The sequence below is a fragment of the Delphinapterus leucas genome, chromosome 21, assembly GCF_059928025.1.
Source record: "Delphinapterus leucas isolate spDelLeu-1000000601 "Yukka" chromosome 21, BTC_Dleu_Yukka2, whole genome shotgun sequence".
Lineage (NCBI taxonomy): Eukaryota > Metazoa > Chordata > Mammalia > Artiodactyla > Monodontidae > Delphinapterus > Delphinapterus leucas.
The window spans coordinates 11,847,108-11,869,261 of NC_143149.1; the positions used below are offsets into that span (position 1 = coordinate 11,847,108).

Sequence of the window (22,154 nt, forward strand, 5' to 3'; positions counted from 1 at the left end):
CCTCTCAGCCCAGAGGTCTTCATATAACAAGGTATTAGAGTCGTTTTATAACCTAAGACCTTATGATGTTATGAAAAGATCTGACAAGAATGACGTAACCCTCACTCTGAAGGGAGAACTCTGTACCCTTACTGTTAATCTGAGCATCAGTATGTACAACTATGAAGAAGGCTCAGTAAAGTCCTGTTATTCAACTGCTAGTTCCACCATACTGAAAACCCTAGAATGGGTTTCCTGTTTATTTGACCCAGCATCTACAAAAACATTACCACTGATGTACTTAATAGCAAAAGACTGAAGGCTTTCCCCCTTATCAGGAACCAGGCAAAGATGTCCTCTTTCACCATAGAAATGGTGAAATTCAACATTCTTCTGGATGTCCTAACTAGTGCAATAAGAGAAGAATTTTTAAAAAAACAAAAAGACACATACAGATTGGAAGGGGAAAGTAACATGATCACGTACTAAGAAATTTACAAAAAAGCTACTGCAATTTAATTAATTGAACAAGGTCATGGGGCAGGGCAACACATCAAAAGCAATTATAATTCTACACTACAGTAAATAATGGAAATGAAATTTTAAAACAATACAGCTTATAATAGCATAAAAACATGAAATACTTAGGGATAAATTTAATAAGATATATACAAGACATCTTACACACATTAAAAATCTATAAAACAAGATTGAGAAAAATTAGAGACCTTAATAAATAAAGCTATATACCTTGCTCAAGAATTGGATACTATTAAGGTATTTATTCTTCCCAAATTGATCTTGGATTAAACACAGTATCAATAAAAATCTCAGCAGACTCTTCTTTATAGAAGCTGATAAGCTGATTCTAAAATGTATATGGTGGGGCTTCCCTGGTGGCGCAGTGGTTGAGAATCCGCCTGCCGATGCAGGGGACACGGGTTCGTGCCCCGGTCTGGAAAGATCTCACATGCCGCGGAGCGGCTGGGCCCGTGAGCCATGGCCGCTGAGCCTGCGCGTCCGCAGCCTGTGCTCCGCAGCGGGAGAGGCCACAACAGTGAGAGGCCCGTGTACCGCAAAAAAAAAAAATAAAAAAAATAAATAAAATGTATATGGTAATGAAAAGACATAGACAAGCCAAAACTCTTTTGAAAAACAAGAACAAAGTTGGAGGACTTACCCTACTTGCTCTCAAGATTTACTCTAAAGGTACAGTAGGGCTTCCCTGGTGGCGCAGTGGTTGAGTGTCCGCCTGCCGATGCAGGGGTCACGGGTTCGTGCCCCGGTCCGGGAGGATCCCACATGCCACGGAGCGGCTGGGCCCATGAGCCATGGCCGCTGAACCTGCGCGTCTGGAGCCTGCGCTCCGCAACAGGAGAGGCCACAGCAGTGAGAGGCCCGCACAGCACAAGAAAAAAAAAAAAAAAAAAAAGAATAGGACAAGCCAACAAACATGATATTTTAAAAATCCTTAGAGGATTTTTTACCACACACAAAAAAAGCTACAGTAATTAAGATAGTGTGGTTTTAGGATAAAGATAAACATTAGATCAATGGTACAGATATAGAGTCCAAAAAGAGCCATATATATATATATTATATTATATGTATACATATTATATATATAATATATATACATATTATATATATATTATATATATACATATTATATATACATATTATATATACATATATATTATATATACATATTATATATATACATATTATATATATACATATTATATATATACATAATATATATATATATAAAATCAACAGATTTTTGACAAATATGCCAAGGTAATTCATTGAGGGAAGAAAACAATCTTTTCAACAAATGGTGTTGGAACAGCTAATTATCTATATGGAAAACAATATAAAACTCAATCCTTCCCTCACAACACATAAAAATTAGCTCTAAATGAATCATAGACCTAATTGTAAAAGCTAAAATTATAAATTTTCCAGAAGAAAACATAGGAGACAAACTTTATAATCTGGGGGTAGGCAGAGCTTTCGTAGCCAGGACACAAAATGCACTAAACAGAAAAGAAAAGTTGACAAATTGGACTTTATGAAAACTTTAAAATTCTATTCTTCAAAAGACACAGCTAAGAAGATGACTACAGACTGGGGGAAAATATTTTTGATATATTTATATGACAGTGAGATTATACACAGAATATATAAAGAACTCCTACAATTGACAAGACTGACAAATAGATAGCCGTAAGATTAATAAAAGAGAAACACAGAGGGGGAGACAACTAAACTAATCAAGAATTAATGTGTGGGCATATTAAATGAGGCTGGAGACAGTAAACAAGATATAAACAAATTTGGGCCAATTAATTTGAAAACCTAGAGGAAATGGATACATCATTTTATGGGCTGAATTGCATTCATTTGCTGAAGTCCTAACACCCAATACTTTGGAATGTGACTGGATCTAAAGGTAGGATCTTTAAAGAAGTAAGTATAAATGGGATCTTTAGGATGGGCCCTAAACCAGTTGGACTGGTGTCCTTATAAGAAGAGGATATTAGGACACAGACAGACACAGAGGAAAGACCATGTGAAGACACAGGGAGAAGGCAGCCATCTACGAGCTAAGGAGAGAGGTCTCAGAAAAAAACAACCCTGTCCACACCTTGATCTTGGGACTTCCAGCCTCCAGAACAGTGAGAAAATAAATTTCTGTTGTTAAAGCCACCTACTCGGTGGTACTTATTTATGGCAGTTCTAGCAAACTATAACACATCCCCAGAAAACATCTCAACCATTAATAAAACTAAATCTATAGTTTAAAAATCTTGTCACAAAGAAAACAGCAGCCTCAAATGGCTACTTCTAGTTCTACCAAATATTCAACTATTATATTCTATTCAGATAATTTCTCTTCCAGAGAATAGAAAAAGAGGTTGTAAAGCTAGCCTGACATAGATCTAAAAGTTTTAAACAAAATGTAGACAAACCAAATATAGTGATATATAAAAAATACAGTACCTGATTATCTTATTGGGTTGATCCTAAGAATTCAAGGCCTATTAATGTAATTCACAATAATGTATCTTTAAATCAGAAAAACAAAATAACGGAGAAAAATCATTTGATAACATTCAATGTTCTCCATAATAAAAATCCAGCAAGCTGAGAATAGAGAAAACTTCCTTCACCTGATAAAACACATCCTCATCAAAAGAAAAAAAACACCTGAGAAAATACCATATTCAATTATGAAATATTAAAAACACTCCCTTTAAGATCAGAAACTAACATGAACACCTGCCGTCACTCTTTCTCTTTAAGATTGTTTTGAAGGCCTAGCCATGAGGGAAGAAAAGCAGAAAAAACAGGAAAACATAGAAGGACTGGGCAGAAAGAAACAAAATTGTTATTATTTGCAAGATGATACAACTGTCTACATAGAAAACTCCAAATAATCTATAGATAAATTACCATAATTAATAACAGGATACAGTATGTTTGCTGGACAGTATCAATCTACAAAAGCCAATATATTTTAACACATTGGTAACAATCAGTTAAAATACCATTTACAATAGTAAGAAACATATAAAGTACCTAGGAAGAAATCTTACAGAGGATGTACAAGACTTCAGGGGCTACGTTTTGACAAGATCTTCAGGGGATTTGAACACACATTGAAGTTTGAGAAGAACTCTTTAGTACAGTGGTTTTTACCCTTAGCTATATGCAGTACAATAGAATCAAAACTATTGTATTATATCAGAATAATTCCCCATTCTAATGTGTAACCAGCGCTGGCATCAGTATGGTTCAAAAGCCCCTCAGGTGATGCTAATGTGTAATGAGGGCTATAAACCACTCCTCCAGGGGAAAACAGTAGGAGGTACTGGAGGAAGGACACATGGGGCTTCCCAGGCACTAGAAATGTTCTATTTTTTCCTTTGGGTGATAGATTGTTTGGAACACTGGTCTTTGTCATACATATACCTTTTATATTCTTTGTTGTATTTTAGATTTCAGTGTAACACAAATACCCCCTTACCAGTAGTGGCAGTGCAAAAGTTTCATTATTTAATCCTATCATGATCTCTCTAATGCTGTGACACAGTCATTTGCTGGTTTTCCTAATCATCGCAGAAATTTGAGACTGCTTGAAATCCTACCACTCGTCACACAAAGTTAAGCAACGTCAGAAACAAAACACAAACATCTGTGCCAACCATTTAGAACAAATGAACCCCTCGCAGAATCAGAGGACCCGGATGGCACATTTCACAGGATCAGCCTTTTCTACCAGAAGCTTGGCCAAGATTTTAGCTAATAAGAAAGTATACTTTAAGCTGGTATTGTCTTTCTTGCAAATCAAAAATTCCCATCAACGGGTTTTCCCAATGGCCCTAGAAATTTTGGTCAGCCTTCAAGCACTGTTATACCAAGAACTATAATAAACAAATAGTTTGAACTTGGAAGTCTAGGCCCAATATTCAAATCACTTTTTCATGAAAACCTGAGAAATCATATTTATCTCACAGTAGCCTTTGAGAGGAAAATAATCTATGACTCTGTACAGACATAAAATCTTATATTTTGCACTGAATTTTATTTCAACTGCAGGGAAATTGGTATCTTCGTACAGTCAATTACGGACACTCACTGGACCTGCCCAGCCTTTGGGAGGCCCCCAATGTCTTTCTCTTTCCAAGGGTGCTTTTCAGACCTCATAATGTTGAGAGAGGTGAAACCAGGGAAACTCACAAGTGCTAAGCAAATAGGCAAAACCAAAAACACCCAGTGGAGCTGCTGAAATGTTGCTGCAACTAGAAATCCTCCATAACCGAACTTTCAGTAACCAGGAACAAAAAGTGAAGAATTATTACAGGTTTTTTGAAAATTACTGGACTCATTAAAGGAGGCAGATTAAAAAGGAGTCATCAGTGTTTAACAACAGCATAGTATCAAGGTAACTGTTACTTCACAGGATTACAAAGCTCTAAGTAATTTAGAGAACACTGAACTCAAATGTCCTTAGGGAAACTATGGGTCTGAGAGGCTAAAGGTCTTTTTCAATGTCACACATTATTTATGGAAGGATTAAGATTAGCACCCAGGTCTCCCAAATCTCCCTGTACCGCCACTACTCCAAGGTCTCAGGGAACTCTGCACTGGTGAACTGAATTCAGAACACATAGGAGTTCTTATGTGGCTGCAAATCCCATGTCCCAAGTGGAGAATAGCCACCCTGGGTTAGTGACATCTACTTTGTTGCTGTCTTTGGCTTGACATTAAGGACTGCACGCTTGATCTCACTGAAATAATGTCTCATGGGAAACAATGCTCACCGGGTATCTCTCACCTGCTACCTGACTGTCCAGATACCTACTGTTCGGAGACTATAAACGGCAACCAATGTCACTGTGGAAACTATAACCTGTTTCAAACTATTTACTGTACAGAACCAATTTCATATAATGCCCAATAAAAAAGCCACATAGGTTTAAGGTACAAAAAATACGGGGAGGGGGGAGAAAAACAGCATGGTAGTTCCTCAGAAAATTAAACATAGAATTGCCATGTGATCTAGCTTTCCACTTCTGGGTATACGAAAGAATTGAAAGCAGAGACTCAAACAGATACTTATACACCCATGTTCATAGCAGCATTATTCACAATAGCCAAAGGACGGAAACAATCCAGATGTCTGTCAATGGATGATTGGATAAACAAAATGTGGTCTATACATACAATGGAATGTCAGTCACTCTTAAACAGGAATGCAATTCTGACACATGCTACAACATGGAAGAATCCGGCGGGCATTGTGCTAAGTGAAGTAAGTCAGATGCAAAAGGACACATGTCATATGATTCCACTTTTATGAGTTACCTAGATTAGTCAGATGTATAGAAATTGAAAGAGTAGAGTGGTTATCAGGGGCTGGGGGTTATGAGGTTATGGGAAGAATGGGGAGTTGGTATTTAATGGGTACAGAGTTTCAGTTGAAGAAAACAAAAAGTTCTGGAGACGGATGGTAGGGATGGTTGTATAAGAATAGGAATGTACTTGATGCCACTGAACTGTACACTTAAAAATGGTAAACTTTACGTTATGTATATTTTGCCACCGTAAAAAAGGGGGAGATTTCTACTTCAAATTTGGAGTTGGTGCAGAGGAAGACATCAGTGAAACAATACATTATTAGGAAGAGCCCACTTCTAAAGAAACAGGATATTTCACTAAACCCTTAATTGTGTTTGCTACTTCTCAAAAGATCAGAAAGAACTGATGTTGAAATTTAAAGCATCCCTTCCACCACAGTGGTAGAATATTGCAAGGAAAGCACTGTTATCTTGATCTCTGTACCTGAACAAATCTTCTTCTCATGTTTGTTGTCACACTTTGATGTGTGCCCCCAGCCAGCAAGCTACCCTGTTTGCCTATGTAAACTCCCCGTCTTGCCCTCGACCTCGGGGGTGACCTGGTGCGTTAGTGACTCCTGGCTGAGGTAAATGATACGGCACGGTAATAACGGCAACTGTCAGATCTTCCCCTTTTATCTACCTCCATTCACTGTGAAGTGTCTCTCCCCCACTCCCTCCTACCAGGTATCAAAAAACGCAGATAAAGGGGAAGGGAGCTATCTGACGCATTGTGTGCCCCCGTAAGATATCCAATAATTTATGGTCACTGGAGACATTTTCTTTTAAGTGTGCTAGTGAGTGACCTAAATGTAGAGTTTTCCTCCTAACCCTTAACAGAGTCTTCCTTTGTCTTGCATTTAAAAATCTTAAACAGTCCTTTCCCTTCCTCAAGACAAAGACAGAAGTTTGTGAAAACACGTCGTACCCCATCACAATGCAGAGAAGGCACAGGCAGTGGAGCCCTGTTCTTTAGTTTTCATATTTCACCTTTTTTTTTTTTAACTGATCCTTGGACTACAGCTAACGTCATTGTTGAAATGACGGTTGAGCAGGGCCATAATGCAGAGGATGCCTGCCATAAATTCTGCTCTGTCAAGGACAGGGAAGTGACACAAAAGAATTCCATCTTTGCAGCCACTTCCGCTGTCCTCTGTAGGAGTGAGAGGGTAAACCCCTGAGCTCACAGGGGAAAAGCTTCAAATCCCACTTGGGTGGAGGAATCTTTAGGTAGACCTAAAGATACATTTCATTCTCTGAAAAGCCTTCCACCTACCTCACCCTTGGTGCCAATTACACCAAAGCAGTTGGAGAGCTCCACATGTGGCCTGATCCAGAGGTTCTGTGAACCGGATGGATGTGAGGGTCTTTGAATCTTCGCCCCAGTGAGTGTTCCCACTTCAGGCGTCCCCACGCTGCTTAAGGAAAGGAGCACCTGTTCATTTCCTCCAAGACGTTTTGCCATGGCTGTGTGTGGGATGAATCCACCAGCAACGTTCCCAACAAGAGCTAGAGAGTGAAAGGTCTGGGTTGCATCTAGCACCAGACTCTCTATACAGCCGTGGCCTGTGCCTCCTCTGGACTTCCATGCTCAGAATGGGGAGAAAGAGCTGGAGGACCCCGGGGTTCCAGGTCACCCCCCTGTGGAGGCTCCAGACCATCAAGTGCACAACGGCAGGTCTAACAGCCACCTATGCCTCTACATTTTCCCTTCGCCCCGTGTTCACAACCCTTTTCATCATTATCATAAGGAGGTTTTTTTAGACATTTTTTCCTGATCGTTCCCCTCCATGAAATTTTAATAGTATAGGTATACTAGATATCTATTTCTGTACTATATGTATACTCGTACTTTGTACTATATGTATACTCGTACTTTATAATAACTATGAGGTTACTGTTCCCAAGAACCAACTGCTGCATCCTTGGGGGCAATATGGTCCCTGTTGAAGATGCATGCCCTCACTCCTTTGGAGAGCCAGTTGGACTAGATGTGACTTGAAGACAGAGCTGTGGTGTGGCATCTCCCTGTGGCCGGTCTGGCAGATTGGCAAAGCGAGCCAGCTCTGGAGTGAAACTCACCAGGATCCGCGAGCAAGCGCCACGCTTCCCTAGTGAGAGCAGTGGCTGAATTTAGGAAATTCCCATATTTTCTCAAGGCTAATACTCCTCATCTATAGAATGGGGATCTTTTCTACATTCAGGGCTGTAGTGAGAACTACAGGATGAAATGTGCATCAACATTACAGCAGCGAGCCCCCATCACGTTAAATGCTTAGCAAATCTTGAGTTCTCTTCTCTCCCTCTTCCCTTTAGTTTCTGTCAAAAATATAATATTCTGGTTTATGAGAGCTGTCTTGTGTTCTTTAATAGGATTTTATTCCCTTTTCTGGAGATATACTAGATTGGAAGCTAATTTGCAAATGAATGTAACGTGTTGCTGCTACAGCTGGTGTGTAAATGTTAACGATCAAGAGTGAAGTAAGTCAGGGGGTTGCCCTGGTGGCGCAGTGGTTGAGAGTCCGCCTGCCGATGCGGGGGACACGGGTTCGTGCCCCGGTCCGGGAGGATCCCACATGCCATGGAGTGGCTGGGCCCGTGAGCCATGGCCGCTGAGCCTGCGCATCCGGAGCCTGTGCTCCGCAACGGGAGAGGCCACGACAGTGAGGGGCTCGCATACCGCAAAAAAAAAAAAAAAAAAAAAATTAAGGAAGCTGTCAGTTATTATTCAAGTCCTGGCCACTTTGAACTGATTGGTAAAGAGGTTACTGTTTGGTTTCCTGCACTGCTACCAGAGAGTAGCCTGACTTCCTGTAAGTCGGACTTAGAGCAGGCCGAATTCCTGGGCTAGTTGCTGCAGGTTTGTGGATCAACGTTCTGTGTTCACATATGGTCGGGCCACTGTCTGTGAGCGTGTTCGGTGTCTCAGCTGACAGACTCCTTTCCCGAACTGACATCAAGAGATAGTTGGGGAATTGTTGTCTTTGTTGCTAAAACTTAAATAAAAATGTGTCTACTATTTTTAATGCCTAAGGGCTGATTCAAATCCAACCTGGATGTGGAAAATCAAACCCGATCTGGGGTGATATTTAAGGCAAGCACAAAAAGGGAAAAACAACTTCACCCATATCAACTATACCATAATCAATTTGGATGCTGTACCGAGTGGTGAGTGAAAGAAGCGAGAAAGGCATTTCTCAACCTGTGCAGTGTCTTCAGAGCTGCTGCAGGAGAAACCTGAAAAGTTAGGGAAGATTAAAAAGAATATAAGTTTTCCTTATTAGGCAGAAGTTCTGGTAAATTACTGGTACATTTCACATATTAAATAATGACGCCAATATAGATATAACCTAAGTACAGCCACATACCCAGGGTTGTAGGGTATATTTGGGGGCTGAATTTAAGAGACTTGAAAAGTGCACAACAAAATTTTTTAACAAAAGAGGAACGAAATTCTAGGATAAGCTTCATCTTTGTAATAATTTCCCTTTAAAAAAATAGACAGCTTATCAGTAAGAAAGCCTCCTAATAATCTATTTGACAATGTTACAGCTACATTTTCACAGTATATGTTTATAAACTTTAATTACTGGAATTAAAAGAGAGCAGCACATATGGTAAGACTATCTTAAAATGTAAAGTGACAGGGCTTCCCTGGTGGTGCAGTGGTTAAGAATCTGCCTGCCGGTGCAGGGGACATGGATTCGAGCCCTGGTCCAGGAAGATCCCACATGCCGCGGAGCAACTAAGCCCATGCGCCACAACTACTGAGCCTGCGATCTAGAGCACGTGAGCCACAACTACTGAGCCCGCATGCCAAAACTACTGAAGCCCACGCTCCTAGAGCCTGTGCTCCACAACAAGAGAAGCCACCGCAATGAGAAGCCCGCGCGCCGCAACTGGAGAAAAGCCCGCACGCAGTGATGAAGACCCAATGCAGCCAAAAATAAATAAATAAATAAATAAAAATTTAAAAAGAAAGTAAAGTGACAGACGTCTATAAATATTAAAATTCTGTAATTGTCAGTATAGTTCATTAATTATCTGTCTTTGGATCTTAAAAATAGGAATGATATTTATTCACAAACATTCAGCCATTTAATGAATAAGACCTTGTATGAGGAAAATAAGACACGACAAGCTGAGGCCTTTTTAGGGTTAGTATTTTACTTTTAATAATCATGCAATCAGAAGTGGTGTGGTGACTTTTAATATGGTTTCATAGTGTGAATATTGCAAACCAGAGCTTAATTTGGATTTAAATAGACTGAATTTCCTCACGATTCTTCCTGAGAACTAAAGAAAAACAGTGTATCTAGTGGGATCATGGATATTGACGGGAAATAATTGGAATGTTATCTGACCGCTGGATAACATTAATATTAGAGTAAATAAAATATTAGTAATGCTCGGCTTTTCTTCCACTGGGGAACCTCATGGGGGTTTGGGCAGGGTGACTGAAAGCTTCCTCTCAAGGTTATCTAAACCAGGACTTTTCCAAAGTTAATCTTCATACTAACTGTCTTGGGATATGGGTTCAGGGTGGGGCAGAGATGCTAGGCTGCTAGTCCCAGGACTTTAAGCAACAAGGTCTGGACCATCAGCCACCAAAGATTTTGATGTATTTCATACCTATCGACACCTTTATACAACTTGGCATGTAAAACATTTTACAAACATCTCTAAACAACATGCTCATTATTTATTGTCTGTCCTTTAGCACTGATTCCTTTAGAGAAATCTGTTCCTCAGGGCAAACTCCCCAGTGGAAATCGCTATGAACCCGGCAGGGGAAATTCCTGTCTGGCATTAACCATGGTTATCCCAGCCCTGTAAGAAACGCAAATGCTCAAAATGGTCATCATAAGTGAGAAAGTGGGAGGATATTATAATTCTGATGATTTAAATACAGGAGTCTCTGTATTATGAGATATTCTGAAGTAATGTGGTAAATGATTTCCACGTGCCTTTTCAAATTATTCACAAGTGAGTGCACTTGCTTTTGGCTATGGCGGGGGGTGAGGGGGAGGGCTTTGTATGATTACATTAATTCCTTTGAACAGGGGAGCCGCGTGGAGATCCAAGCCCACCCCATCGGCATTCCCCTGTGCCTAGAGGGCAGGGGCTGGACAAGGCGCCATTCCTTACTGTTTCCTCTTTAGACACTGCCAGAGGCTGCATGAGAAGAAAGAATTGTGGGCATCTGAGACTTGGAATTGGAATTCCAAGACCGTCCCAAGTCAAGGAACTTAGCCGGATGCCTGCATACTCCTTGATGCTCCAGCTCATCCTGAGTGCTCTCCATGACAGACTTTCAGCTCCCCTTTTCTCACCCAAATGTGCCTGACCTATGTCCGTGTTTCTCAAGGCAGGGATGGGTGACTGCAAATTATCCAATGTTTCATGAAATGAAAGAGAACTACTTTGTCTGAGCCTTCTCTCCATCTTTTCATGTTCAAATGTCCCCTGTCCTTCACGGTCCACGTGGATGCCACCTCCTCCTTGGAGCCTTCTTGATCCCCACAGTTTACAAAGCTCTACCCCTATAGGACGAGGCTATTGCACTCGTGGCACTCACTTCCATCTGCCTGATGTTATACATGAGTACCAGGTCTCCCCTAAAACACTGCCAGCTCCATGAGGGCAGAGACTGTCTCACGTATCTCTAGCAGGCACTCAGGAAAGATTCTGGAAAGAAGGCACAAATAAAGGCTACTATGTCCTAATGCCTGCCAAGGTGTTATTACAAACTAAAATAAAGCTCTTCTTATCCTTATAACATGTGTCACCTTACCTTCGATAATTCTAATGCCCCTTATATAGCATATTAAAATTGCTCAAGCATTTTCATAGACATTACTTTTTAAGCCAATGTAAATTTCCAGTGTTGTGCCATGCATGTGATATTTGGAGGACAGTGCACCTGTTCTTTTGCCCCCATTACAACCAGCCGTTGGCTGCCTGCACCTCAATTAGAGATGTGCCCGGCTGACAGCTCTCTGGTTCCACAAAAAAGCCATAGCAGGAGCACAGCATGACGTTAGCTCTCCGGCTCAGGTGAGGTGAAAAACCCTTAGTCCCGAAAGGAAGTGTTCTGCTTAATATATGAACAGGGTGAGTGGTATATTTTTTCCCTTCCTCTCCTCCTCTTCTTCCTCTTATTTTTTTTAAATTAACACTCCTTGTTCCCACAAACCTATTTTACTAGATTCAAATTGCCATTTTGTTTCCTTCTACTTTTCATCTACATGAACTTCTGTTGTTCTCACTAGTCCTTCTTTTTCTATGTCTTGTAAGTTTTCACCTCTTCTTTTCTACTTCCCAATTCTCTGAACCCTTTACTTTTATTGTCTAACCCTTTGCCACAGACTGAATGTTTATGTCCCTCCAAAATTCATCTGTTGAAACCTGACGCCCAATGTAACCATATTAGGAGGTGGCGCTTTTGGGAGAGGCAGAGCCCTCATGAATGGGATTAGCGCTCTTCTACAAAAGACCCCAAAAAGGTCCCTTACCCCCTTCCACCACACGAGAACACAGTGAAAAGACAGCTGCCTATGAACCAGGAAGCAGATCACCCCCCTCACCAGCACTGAATCTACCAGCGTCTTGATCTTGGACTTCCAGCCTCCAGAACTGTGAGTAACAAATTTCTGTTGTTTATAAGCCACCTGGTTGGTGGTATTTTGTTAAAGCAGCCTGAACGGACTAACACAACATCTAAAATGTGGTGTCTATAATGGTCCTCTTATTTATTTTTTTAGTGATCATTTGTTTTCTCTTGTTTCATCAGTGTCTCCATTTTATAAATTTTCTATGCCATCATTTCCTCTACTATTTCAATTATTTTTCCATTTAAAATCTAGATGATCCCAAACCAAAATGAAACAAACAAAAAACCAAGTTCAGAGAATTATACTACAAACACCTGGGCCCACTATTCTGCTAAGTTGGCTTCAGATTTTAATTTTCTTGGGAAATAAAAAAAAAAATAGGTCAAGCAAGTTCTTTTCTATTCCTGTTTTAATAAAAACAAAGTGTTATCAGGAATTGATGTTGAATTTTATCAAGTGCTATATCTGTGTTTTCCAAGATGCTCTCGTTTTTTCTTTTAATCTGTTAATGTGACAAATAACATAAAAGCAATTTTCTAATTTTAAACCATCTTTGCACTCTGCAATTAATCCAATTTGTTCGTGATATATTCTTTTATTTCTATATTGCCAAAGCTCAGTTTGCCAAAATTTACTTAGGATTTTTGTAACAATGTTTGCATATGAGAGCCTTTGTAACTTTCCTTTCTTCCACTATTCTGGTCTGAGTTGGGAAGCATTTCCTCATTTGCTATTTCAGAGTTCTTATACCATCCAGATAATCATTTATTATACACTTAACACTTCTGGGGTTAGGTTTTTTGGTTGATTTTAAACTACTGATAAAATTCTTCCATGACTTTTGAGATTCAGCTTTTCTGTTCCTTTTCCAGTCCCTTTTGATAAGTTATATTTATTTGGGGAAATTGTCCATTTTATATGTTCCCAGCATTGGCATTAAGTCGTGAATAGCACTCTCCTCTGGTTTTCAAAATCTCTGCTCCCTCTTGGCAAAAGTTGTCTTATTTAGTCTTAGTGCGTTGTGTGTGCTTAATCTCAGGTTTTTCCTGCTCCATCTTGCTTGCAGGCCTTACCATTTTATTGCAGTGAATCAATTTTGGTTTTTATAATCTTCTTCATTGTTTCTTTGTTTTCTATTTTATTAATTTATGCTTTCTCTTAATTCCTGGTATCTCCTATTTTCGGGTTCATTCTGCTGAGTATATATCTCATTCTTTTTCCAGTCTTTTTTTTTTTTTTTTTTGCTAAGCTATGGCATTTAAGATTATACATGTCCTAGTCACTGCCACTTTTGATGGACCCTGCATGTTTCTATCTATTTTATTTTCATGATCATTCAGTTACAGACTTATTTTATAAGTGGAGAAGCAGTTTTGGGTTGTGATAAAGAGGATGGTTCTGTAATCGAAAGTGGCGTCCGGCCACTCGCTGCTCAAAAGCACAATAATGAGGCCACGTTGGTGGAAAGGAAGGTTTGCTTTATTTTGGTCGCCGGCCACCGGTGCGCGGGAGGGCGGATGCCCAAAGGCCCACTCCCCGCAGCCCCACAACCAGGGGGCAAGAGCTTTTATAGACAGAGGGAGGGGCTACGTGCAGAAACAAGGCAGCCGGCTCTGACAGTCATCTTGAAAAATGGTCATCGGTGGTCTGACCAGCGTCATCTTGATTGTGTAGGTACAGTTAATCTTGAGTTCCAGGATCAGTTTGTTTCCATTTCTCTGAGGCCAGTTCTCAGAATTGTGGCAGCTTAGGTCATGGCTACAGTCTGGTCATCATGTAGTTAACCTCTTCCACCTGGTGTGGGTTTCTGTAGCTACAAGACAGCTCACAGGATACGGCTCAGGATATTATCTGTAGCCCTCGAGGAGGACCTAAAAGTCCTTGACTTTGCTTAATGACTAAACTATTATTATTTGGTCTCCTTTGACGGTTTTCCTTCGTTTCTGCATTTTCTCACTTCTCTGATTAAACTTATTCTTTGGCTTACGTTTTTCCACAGACAAAAGGCAGGTGGAGGACCTGGGGCGGCGGGGCAAGGACCGCAGGGTCCTGCTCCGTGTCAGTTCTGCCTCTTGGACAACTTAATGAACCACTCTGTGCCTCAGTTTCATTATCTGCAAATGGAGATAATGATAGTTCTTATGGCACAGGGTCTTTACAAGCATTACGTTGGCTGATCCATGAAAGATGCATTGAAGAGTGCCTGGCACACAATCATTGCTCAGTTAACATTAGCAATTATCATTCCATTTTAATTTTTTATTTACTATGTTTTAGAAGTTCTTTTAAATTTCAAAATATATGAAACTTTGTTATTAATTTCAAGTTAATAGCATTGAGGAAAGAGAATTGTGGCCAATATGATAAAAATGCTTTGGTATTTGCTTTGTGGCCCTAAAATATCTTGCCACATATACGTAAAAATTATGTCTATTCTCTGTGGGGCATAGGGTTTTTTATATAGCAATTAGATCACACTTGTTGTGTTATTAAAACATTATGTGTCTTTGCTAAACCCTTACCTGCCTGATCTATCAATTACAAAGAGTGATGTGGTTAAAAACCTCTCCTTACCCTGGTGCTTTTGTTTATTTCTCTTCTGTCAATATTTGCACTTTACATTTGAGGCTATGTCATTAGGTGCATACAATTTCAGAATTATATTTTTAGGTGAATTCATTCATTATTTAACGATTTTCATGATCCCCAATAACGCTTTTCACCTTCAACTCTTTGATGCCCAGTATCATTATAGCTCACAAGTTTTGTTCTTTTTTGCTTCTGTTTTGGTATATGTTTGGTTTTGGGTTTTTTTGATTCTTTACTTTTAACCTTTCTAGGTCATTATGGTTTAAGTATATCTCTTGAACACAGAATATAGCACAAATTTTTAAAATATAATTTTTAACTGATATTGTATCCATTTAGGACTACTGATACATTGGATTTATTTCTACCATCTTATTTTCATGCTACTTTCCATACTTTGCTTCCTATTTCTCCCTTCCCATCTCCTAGTGAATTAATAATTTTCATTGCCTCTCTCTTTTATTTCCAACTCGTTTGTAAGTTATGGTTCTACTTTTATTCTTTAGGAGTTACCCTTACTACTCATGACGTATATTTGACTTAAAGCCAAAAGTTAACCAATATCCTTACTCTCTTTTCAAATGTCACCAGGATTTCAAAATGCATTTTAAAATGCCTATAACCTTATATGTTACATTTTCCAGTAGTTTAGCTACAACATTGTTCACATATGCTCAAATTAGTCATTATTGTTATTGTTAGTTTACAACAACAATAGCTAGTGCTTTTAAAATTTAGCCAAAATGTATACATTTGTTTGCTTTCTATTTATTCTTGCAATTCAGTCTTCCCTTCTAAGTGTAGTTTTATTCTTCCTGAAGAGGAAAATTAAATGGTGCTTTGGGTATGAGTCTGTTAAAGTAAATACACTGTCATGGTCCAAGTACCCCCCAAACCAAGAAATGACTGTAAACTGATATCTGTGGGCTGGGACCGTGGGTATTTGCCGAATCTACTCTTTCCCTGAGGTTACTGTCTTTCAGGGGCTCCACATTTACGTGGGGATCTCAGTTCCTACCTTTGCCCACAGGAGGCCCAAGGCCCCGTTTCTTGTACCCACAGTAAGGTTAAACCTAAGTCCTTATTTCCAAGGGACACTTTGCTGCTGCTCCCAGCCATGTGCTCACAGCTCCCCATATTTCTCTGGGTGATGCTTTCTTGAGCACTCAGCTCTACATTTTAGAGAATAGTTGTTCCATTTTTATTAGCATTTCTAGGAGTTCTCTGGAGGTGGGTTTTCAATATATTTCATGCACAATATTGTCAAGACCTAAGGCTTAGATCTACAGCTTATGTCAAAAAATGGGATCATATTTTATTTTATTTATTTATTTATTTATTTTTTAAATGGGATCACATTTTAAATCAAGCCTCCCTCTTTGATACTATCGTATATACCTTTCCTCTCTCCCAAAGGCTTAAGTAAATACTGAAACAAAGTACATTAAAATAAAGTCTTAAAATAACTCTCAATAACCACTTTTGCTCTGAGCAGCACCTGTCTCCCACTCCCTCAAAAATGGGAAGAAGATCGTTTTTCATGGATGGGTTCCTCTTACACCTTTCCTTTTATTACGTAGACAGTTTCCGAGACAGGTTTGTTGATGCTACTGTGAGTTACGGATTCACTTTGAACCTTTAAAGTACAAAATGGTTCACAGAAATGAAATGTTTCTGCACTAGAGAGGCAAACTGCCAACAGTTTACAAGAATAGGTTCCGGACTTCCTTGGAGCAGTGGTTAAGAATCCGTCTGCCAATGCAGGGGGCACGGGTTCGAGCCCTGGTCCGGAAAGATCCCACATGCCGCAGAGCAACTAAGCCCATGCGCCACAACAGAGCCTGCGCTCTAGAGTCCCCGAGCCACAACTACTGAGCCTGCGTGCATAGAGCCTGTGCTCCACAGCAAGAGAAGCCACTGCAATGAGAAGCCCGCACACCATAACAAAGAGTAGCCCCCGCTCGCCGCAACTAGAGAAAGCCCGCAGGCAGCAACGAAGACCCAGTGCAGACAAAAATAAATAAATTAAAAAAAAAAAACTTAAAAAAAAAAAAAGAATAGGTTCCAGCAAACCCCTTTCCCAAGACCCTAAGAACCAGGTGTTCCTTGTGTGGAATATTTATTACAAACTCCTGAAACACTGGAGATGTCAATTGCTCTTCAGAAGACCTGTTCTTTAGCACTAAGTTATGTACGGTGGCTGTCCCCAAGGGTCTAATTTTATCCTTTCACGGGTCAGACATACGCACACACACGTTTCTAAAAAAAAATCAAAGTCTCTGGAAAAGACTCTTTTTTAAAAATTTTATTTTATTTATTTACTTTTGGCCGTGTTGGGTCTTTGTTGCTGTGCGCGGGCTTTCTCTAGTTGCCGTGAGTGGGGAGCTACTCTTTGTTGCGGTGCGCGGGCTCAGGAGTTGTGGCGCATGGGATTAGCTGCTCCATGGCACGTGGGATCTTCCTGGACCAGGGCTCGAACCCGTGTCCACTGCATTGACAGGCGGATGGAAAAGACTCTTGTTGGGCTCAATTCTCTCCTTATAGCCAAGGAAGGAGAAATAGCAATAGAAAGAGAAAGAAAAACCAACCCCCCCTCCCCCCCTGCTCTGATCAAGAGAAAGAAAAGACTTTTCTAGTTCATGAAAGTCAGTATCTTAGAAAGGTCTGGGCGGCTCAAGGGGAAAATCACCACAGCAAAACATTACGGGTTCCATCTTCACGTTTCTCACAATGAGTAAAATGCCATCATGCTTTTTATTGATGCTTTGAGCCATATAACAGATACAAACGTAGAGTTTAACACAAGCACAGGTGTAACAATGACCCAAGTCAAGAAACAGCAAATGATGGCTGTCAGAGAGCAGCTCCCTAACCATCATTTCCTGGTCGCCCCGCCCCACGCCCCTTCCTCCCTATGCAGGTCACGCTCTCATTATTTCCCCCCAAATATGCATTCCCAACAATACAAAATAGTTTTGCCTATTTATGAACATCATATGGACTTTTAAATAAAATCATGATGTTTATATTCTTTTGTGACATGTTTCCCCCTTAGCATTGGTTCGTCCAGGTTGTCATGTGTAACTGTAATTCATTCATTAGCATTGCAATATAGTAATCGCCCTCTGACTCTACCAGGATTTACTTCCTTATTCTATTGTTAATCCATCATATTTTATGGCGATAACCTCCTCCAAATCCTTGATGTTGACCATGTGCTTCCCAACTCCTCACCCCAGGGGAGAGCATCCAGCTCTTTAGATGCCGTGGGCATGGCATGTATTATTTTGGTCTTTCACACTCAAGAGAATCTGAAGTTGTTTATATTTTATTTGAAGTTCTTGGAATGTAAAAAGTTGCTTGGTTACTAGTGAATAATATTTTTCAAGGTAGTTTTTCACCAGAAATCACAGCATGCATCTCAGATAAGGCACATGGTGAGTGGCCAGCAAGTTCTTGTGGGTGATAATACTGATGACGCCTGCCTGGTTGGTCACCAGAAACACTTTCAAGCAGAGTTTTGAGTTAGGTATTTGTTAAGCACATCCTTCCTTTCCACGCTGAACTGAAATTATTTAGATTAAAAGAAATTCACCTGATACTTTCTAAATTTTTATTTATTTATTATTTTTATTTTTTGCTGCACCTTGCAGCTTGCGGGATCTCAGTTCCCCAACCAGGTTCTGAACCCAGGCCACAGCAGTGAAAGCCCTGAACCCTAACCACTAGGCCACCAGGGAACTCCCCACCCGACGCTTTTTAACAACCGAAAAATTGTGAAGGTAGCAGTGTCATGAAGAGGAATGAAAGAAAAATCAAGCCCCAGATCCACTTTGAAGCCCAGTTTGTTGGTGGTCTCTTTAGCTCTGTCACCTTCCCCCACAATGCCCGGCAGCTTGTGTGGTGTCACTTGCTACCAACTCCAAATCCACCAGGGCCAATGGACAGGAGAAATCTTACACCTATTTTGGTGGGAGGCTGCGAGGTTTCCAGCAAACCATTAGTTGCTTTTTCCACGACATTGTCTGATTGAATAATCTATAGCAGTAAAGTGCTTTTAACTTTTTCTTTTCCTTCTTAACTAGGAAATATATCAAATATAAATGATACCTAAAATATCTGTACAGTTCAAGAGAGTAATAAGGCAAACATCCGTATATAACCCGAACCAAGAATCAGAACGTAGGCGGCACCCAAAAGTCCCTCCCTCATTCCCTCCTGTCCCCAGTAGAAACGACTGCCGTTTATTTTGACGTTTCTAAGAATCATTTCCTTGCTTTTTTTTTTTTTTGCAGTTTCATTGTCTATGAAAGCATAGTTTTGCCTGTTTTTGAATTTTATGTAAGTGGAATTTTATTGTATGTATTATTTTGTGACCTGCTTCTTTTTTTCAATTGTGGTAAAATACACATAGTATAAAATTTACCACCTTAACCATATTTAAGTGTACAGTTTGTGGCATTAAGTATAGTCACATTATTATGCTATCATCACCACTATCCATCCACAGAACTCTTTTTGTCACACAAAGTGAAACTCTGTACCTGTTACACAATAATTCCTCATTCCCCACTCCCCACAAGCTCCTAGCAACCACCATTCTACTTCCTTCGCTATGAATTTTACTAATCTAGGTACCTCAAATAAGGGGAGTCTTACAGTATTTGTCCTTTATCGACTGGCTTATTTCGCTTAGCATAATGTCCTCAAGGTCTCCATGCTGTAGCATGTATCAGAATTTCATTACTTTTTAAAGCTGAAAAACTTTCCATTGTATATATGTATGCCGCATTTTGATTACCTATTTATCCATTGATGGATACTTGGGTTCTTCCACATTTGGCTGTTGTGAATAATGCTGCTATGAACATGGATGTACAAATATCTCTTCGAGTCCTTGTTTTCAATTCTTTTGAGTATATATACAAAAGAGGAATTGCTGGATCACACGGTAGTTCTAGTTTTAATTGCTTGAGGCACTGCCACGCTGTCTTCCACAGCAGTAGCACTGCTTTGCATTCCCACCAACAGTGCACAAAAGTTCCAATCTCTCCACATTCTCATCAACACTTGTTATTTTCTGTTGTTGTTTTTTTTAATAGTGGCCATACTGATGGATGTAAGGTAGCATCTCACTAGTGTTGATTTGCACTAATGATTAATAATGTTGAGCATTTTTTTCATGTGCCTATTGCCATTTGTGTATCTTTTTTGGATAAATGTTTATTCATGTCCTTTCTCCATGTTTTAAACGGGTTGCTTGTTTTTTTGTTGTTGTGTTGCAGAAGTTCTTTAATAGTCTGGATATTAACCCCTTATCAGATATATAACTTGCAAATGTTTCTCCCATTTTGTAGGTTGTTTTGTTTTCTCTCTAATTTTGTCCTTTGATGCACAGAGGTCTCTAATTTTGATCTAATTTTTTGTCTGTGTTTTTGGTAACATATCCAAGAAATCTTTGTCAAGTCCAGAGTTCAAGAAGCTTTCCCCCTATGTTTTCTTCGAAGAGTTTGATAGTTTTAGATCTTAGTTTTATAGTTTTAGGTCTTTGATTCATTTTGAGTTAATTTTTGTGTATGGTGTAAGGTAAGAGTCCATCTTCATTCTCTGCTGTCTCTACCCAGTTTTCCCATCACATTTGTTGAAGAGACTGTCCTTTTCTCATTGAATGGTTGTCAACAATCATTTGACTGTACATATAAGGGTTTATTTCTTGGCTGTCTATTCTATTCCATTGGTCTATATGTCTGTCTTTCTGCCAGCACTAAACTTTTGTGATTACTAGAGGTTTTTAGTAAGTTTTGAAACCAGGATGTGTGAGATCTCCAACTTTTTCTTCTTTTTCAAGATTATTTTGAGTATTCAGGGTCCCTTGGGATTCCATATGAATTTTAGGATATGACCTGCTTCTTTCATCAAATGTCAAATGCTTGTGAGTTTCTCCTGGGTTGCACATAGTGGTAGTTCATTTGTTTCCAAGGCCACCTTTTTTTTTTTTTGCGGTACGCGGGCCTCTCACTGTTGTGGCCTCTCCCATTGCGGAGCACAGGCTCCGGACACGCAGGCTCAGCGGCCATGGCTCACGGGCCCAGCCGCTCCGCGGCATGTGGGATCTTCCCGGACCGGGGCACGAACCCGTGTCTACTGCATCGGCAGGCGGACTCTCAACCACTGCGCCACCAGGGAAGCCCTCCAAGGCCACCTTTATTCAGTCTACTGTTGTTGGACATTTGGGTCCTTTCCATTAGGGCTACCAAGAACAGGGCTGCTATGCACGTTCTTACACAAATCTCCTGGCACAGATATGTAACAGTTTCTCTAGGATGTATGCCTAGGCATGGAATTAGTGAGTCACATGGTATGGTCATACTCAACTTTACAGAGTAGTGTCAAACTATTTCCTAAAGGGTTGATACCTATTTACGCTCCCACTAACAGTATGTAAGAGATCCCATTGCTCCACATCTTCATATATTTACCAAATTTTGTTTATTACAGCAAAAATATTAGAAGCAATGTAAATATCTATCAATGGGCAGTTGGCTATATAAATTATGTTAGTTATAGAGTGGGATATTTTTCAACCATTAAAAATGACAAGGACAGCTAAGCTTTATTGAGCTAGGCACTTTACAGACATCATCTAATTTGTTCCTTACAACAGCTCCATGAAGTAAATATTATTATTCTACCCTTGTTACAGGAGAAGAAACTGAGACACAAAGATAAAAAATTGCTCGCCCAATTTCACGTAGCTCATAAATAGAGGCCAGGATTCATTCCAAGGCAAACTGACTTCCATAGTTATTATAAAATGGTCCAAAATAAAAATTTAAAATCTAACAAAAGTAATCAAGAAAACCAGAAATAAGCAAATCCCTTTAGTCTTCAGGCTACCTAACCTTTATACGCAATTCTGTGGATTTCTTTTCACCGAAGCTCACAAAAACAAATATAAATTTTCCTCCCTGGTCACTCTTTGAGGCACAATCAAAAGGGTTATGTCATTCAAAGAGTTACTAAAAGTCAAAATAACACTGGAAATATAGTTCTCATGCCTAACAAC

General features: G+C 39.8%; 1 protein-coding gene across 1 annotated transcript in view; it reads right to left on the bottom strand.

Annotated features, from left to right (window-relative positions):
• Positions 1-1,767: 1,767 nt before the first annotated feature.
• The window catches only part of LOC111173382 (uncharacterized), a 50,653-nt gene continuing 30,266 nt past the window's right edge, over positions 1,768-22,154 (bottom strand). The window contains 1 exon segment of the mRNA XM_089903833.1: positions 1,768-9,122. The gene's annotated coding sequence lies outside the window, so the exon portion shown is untranslated.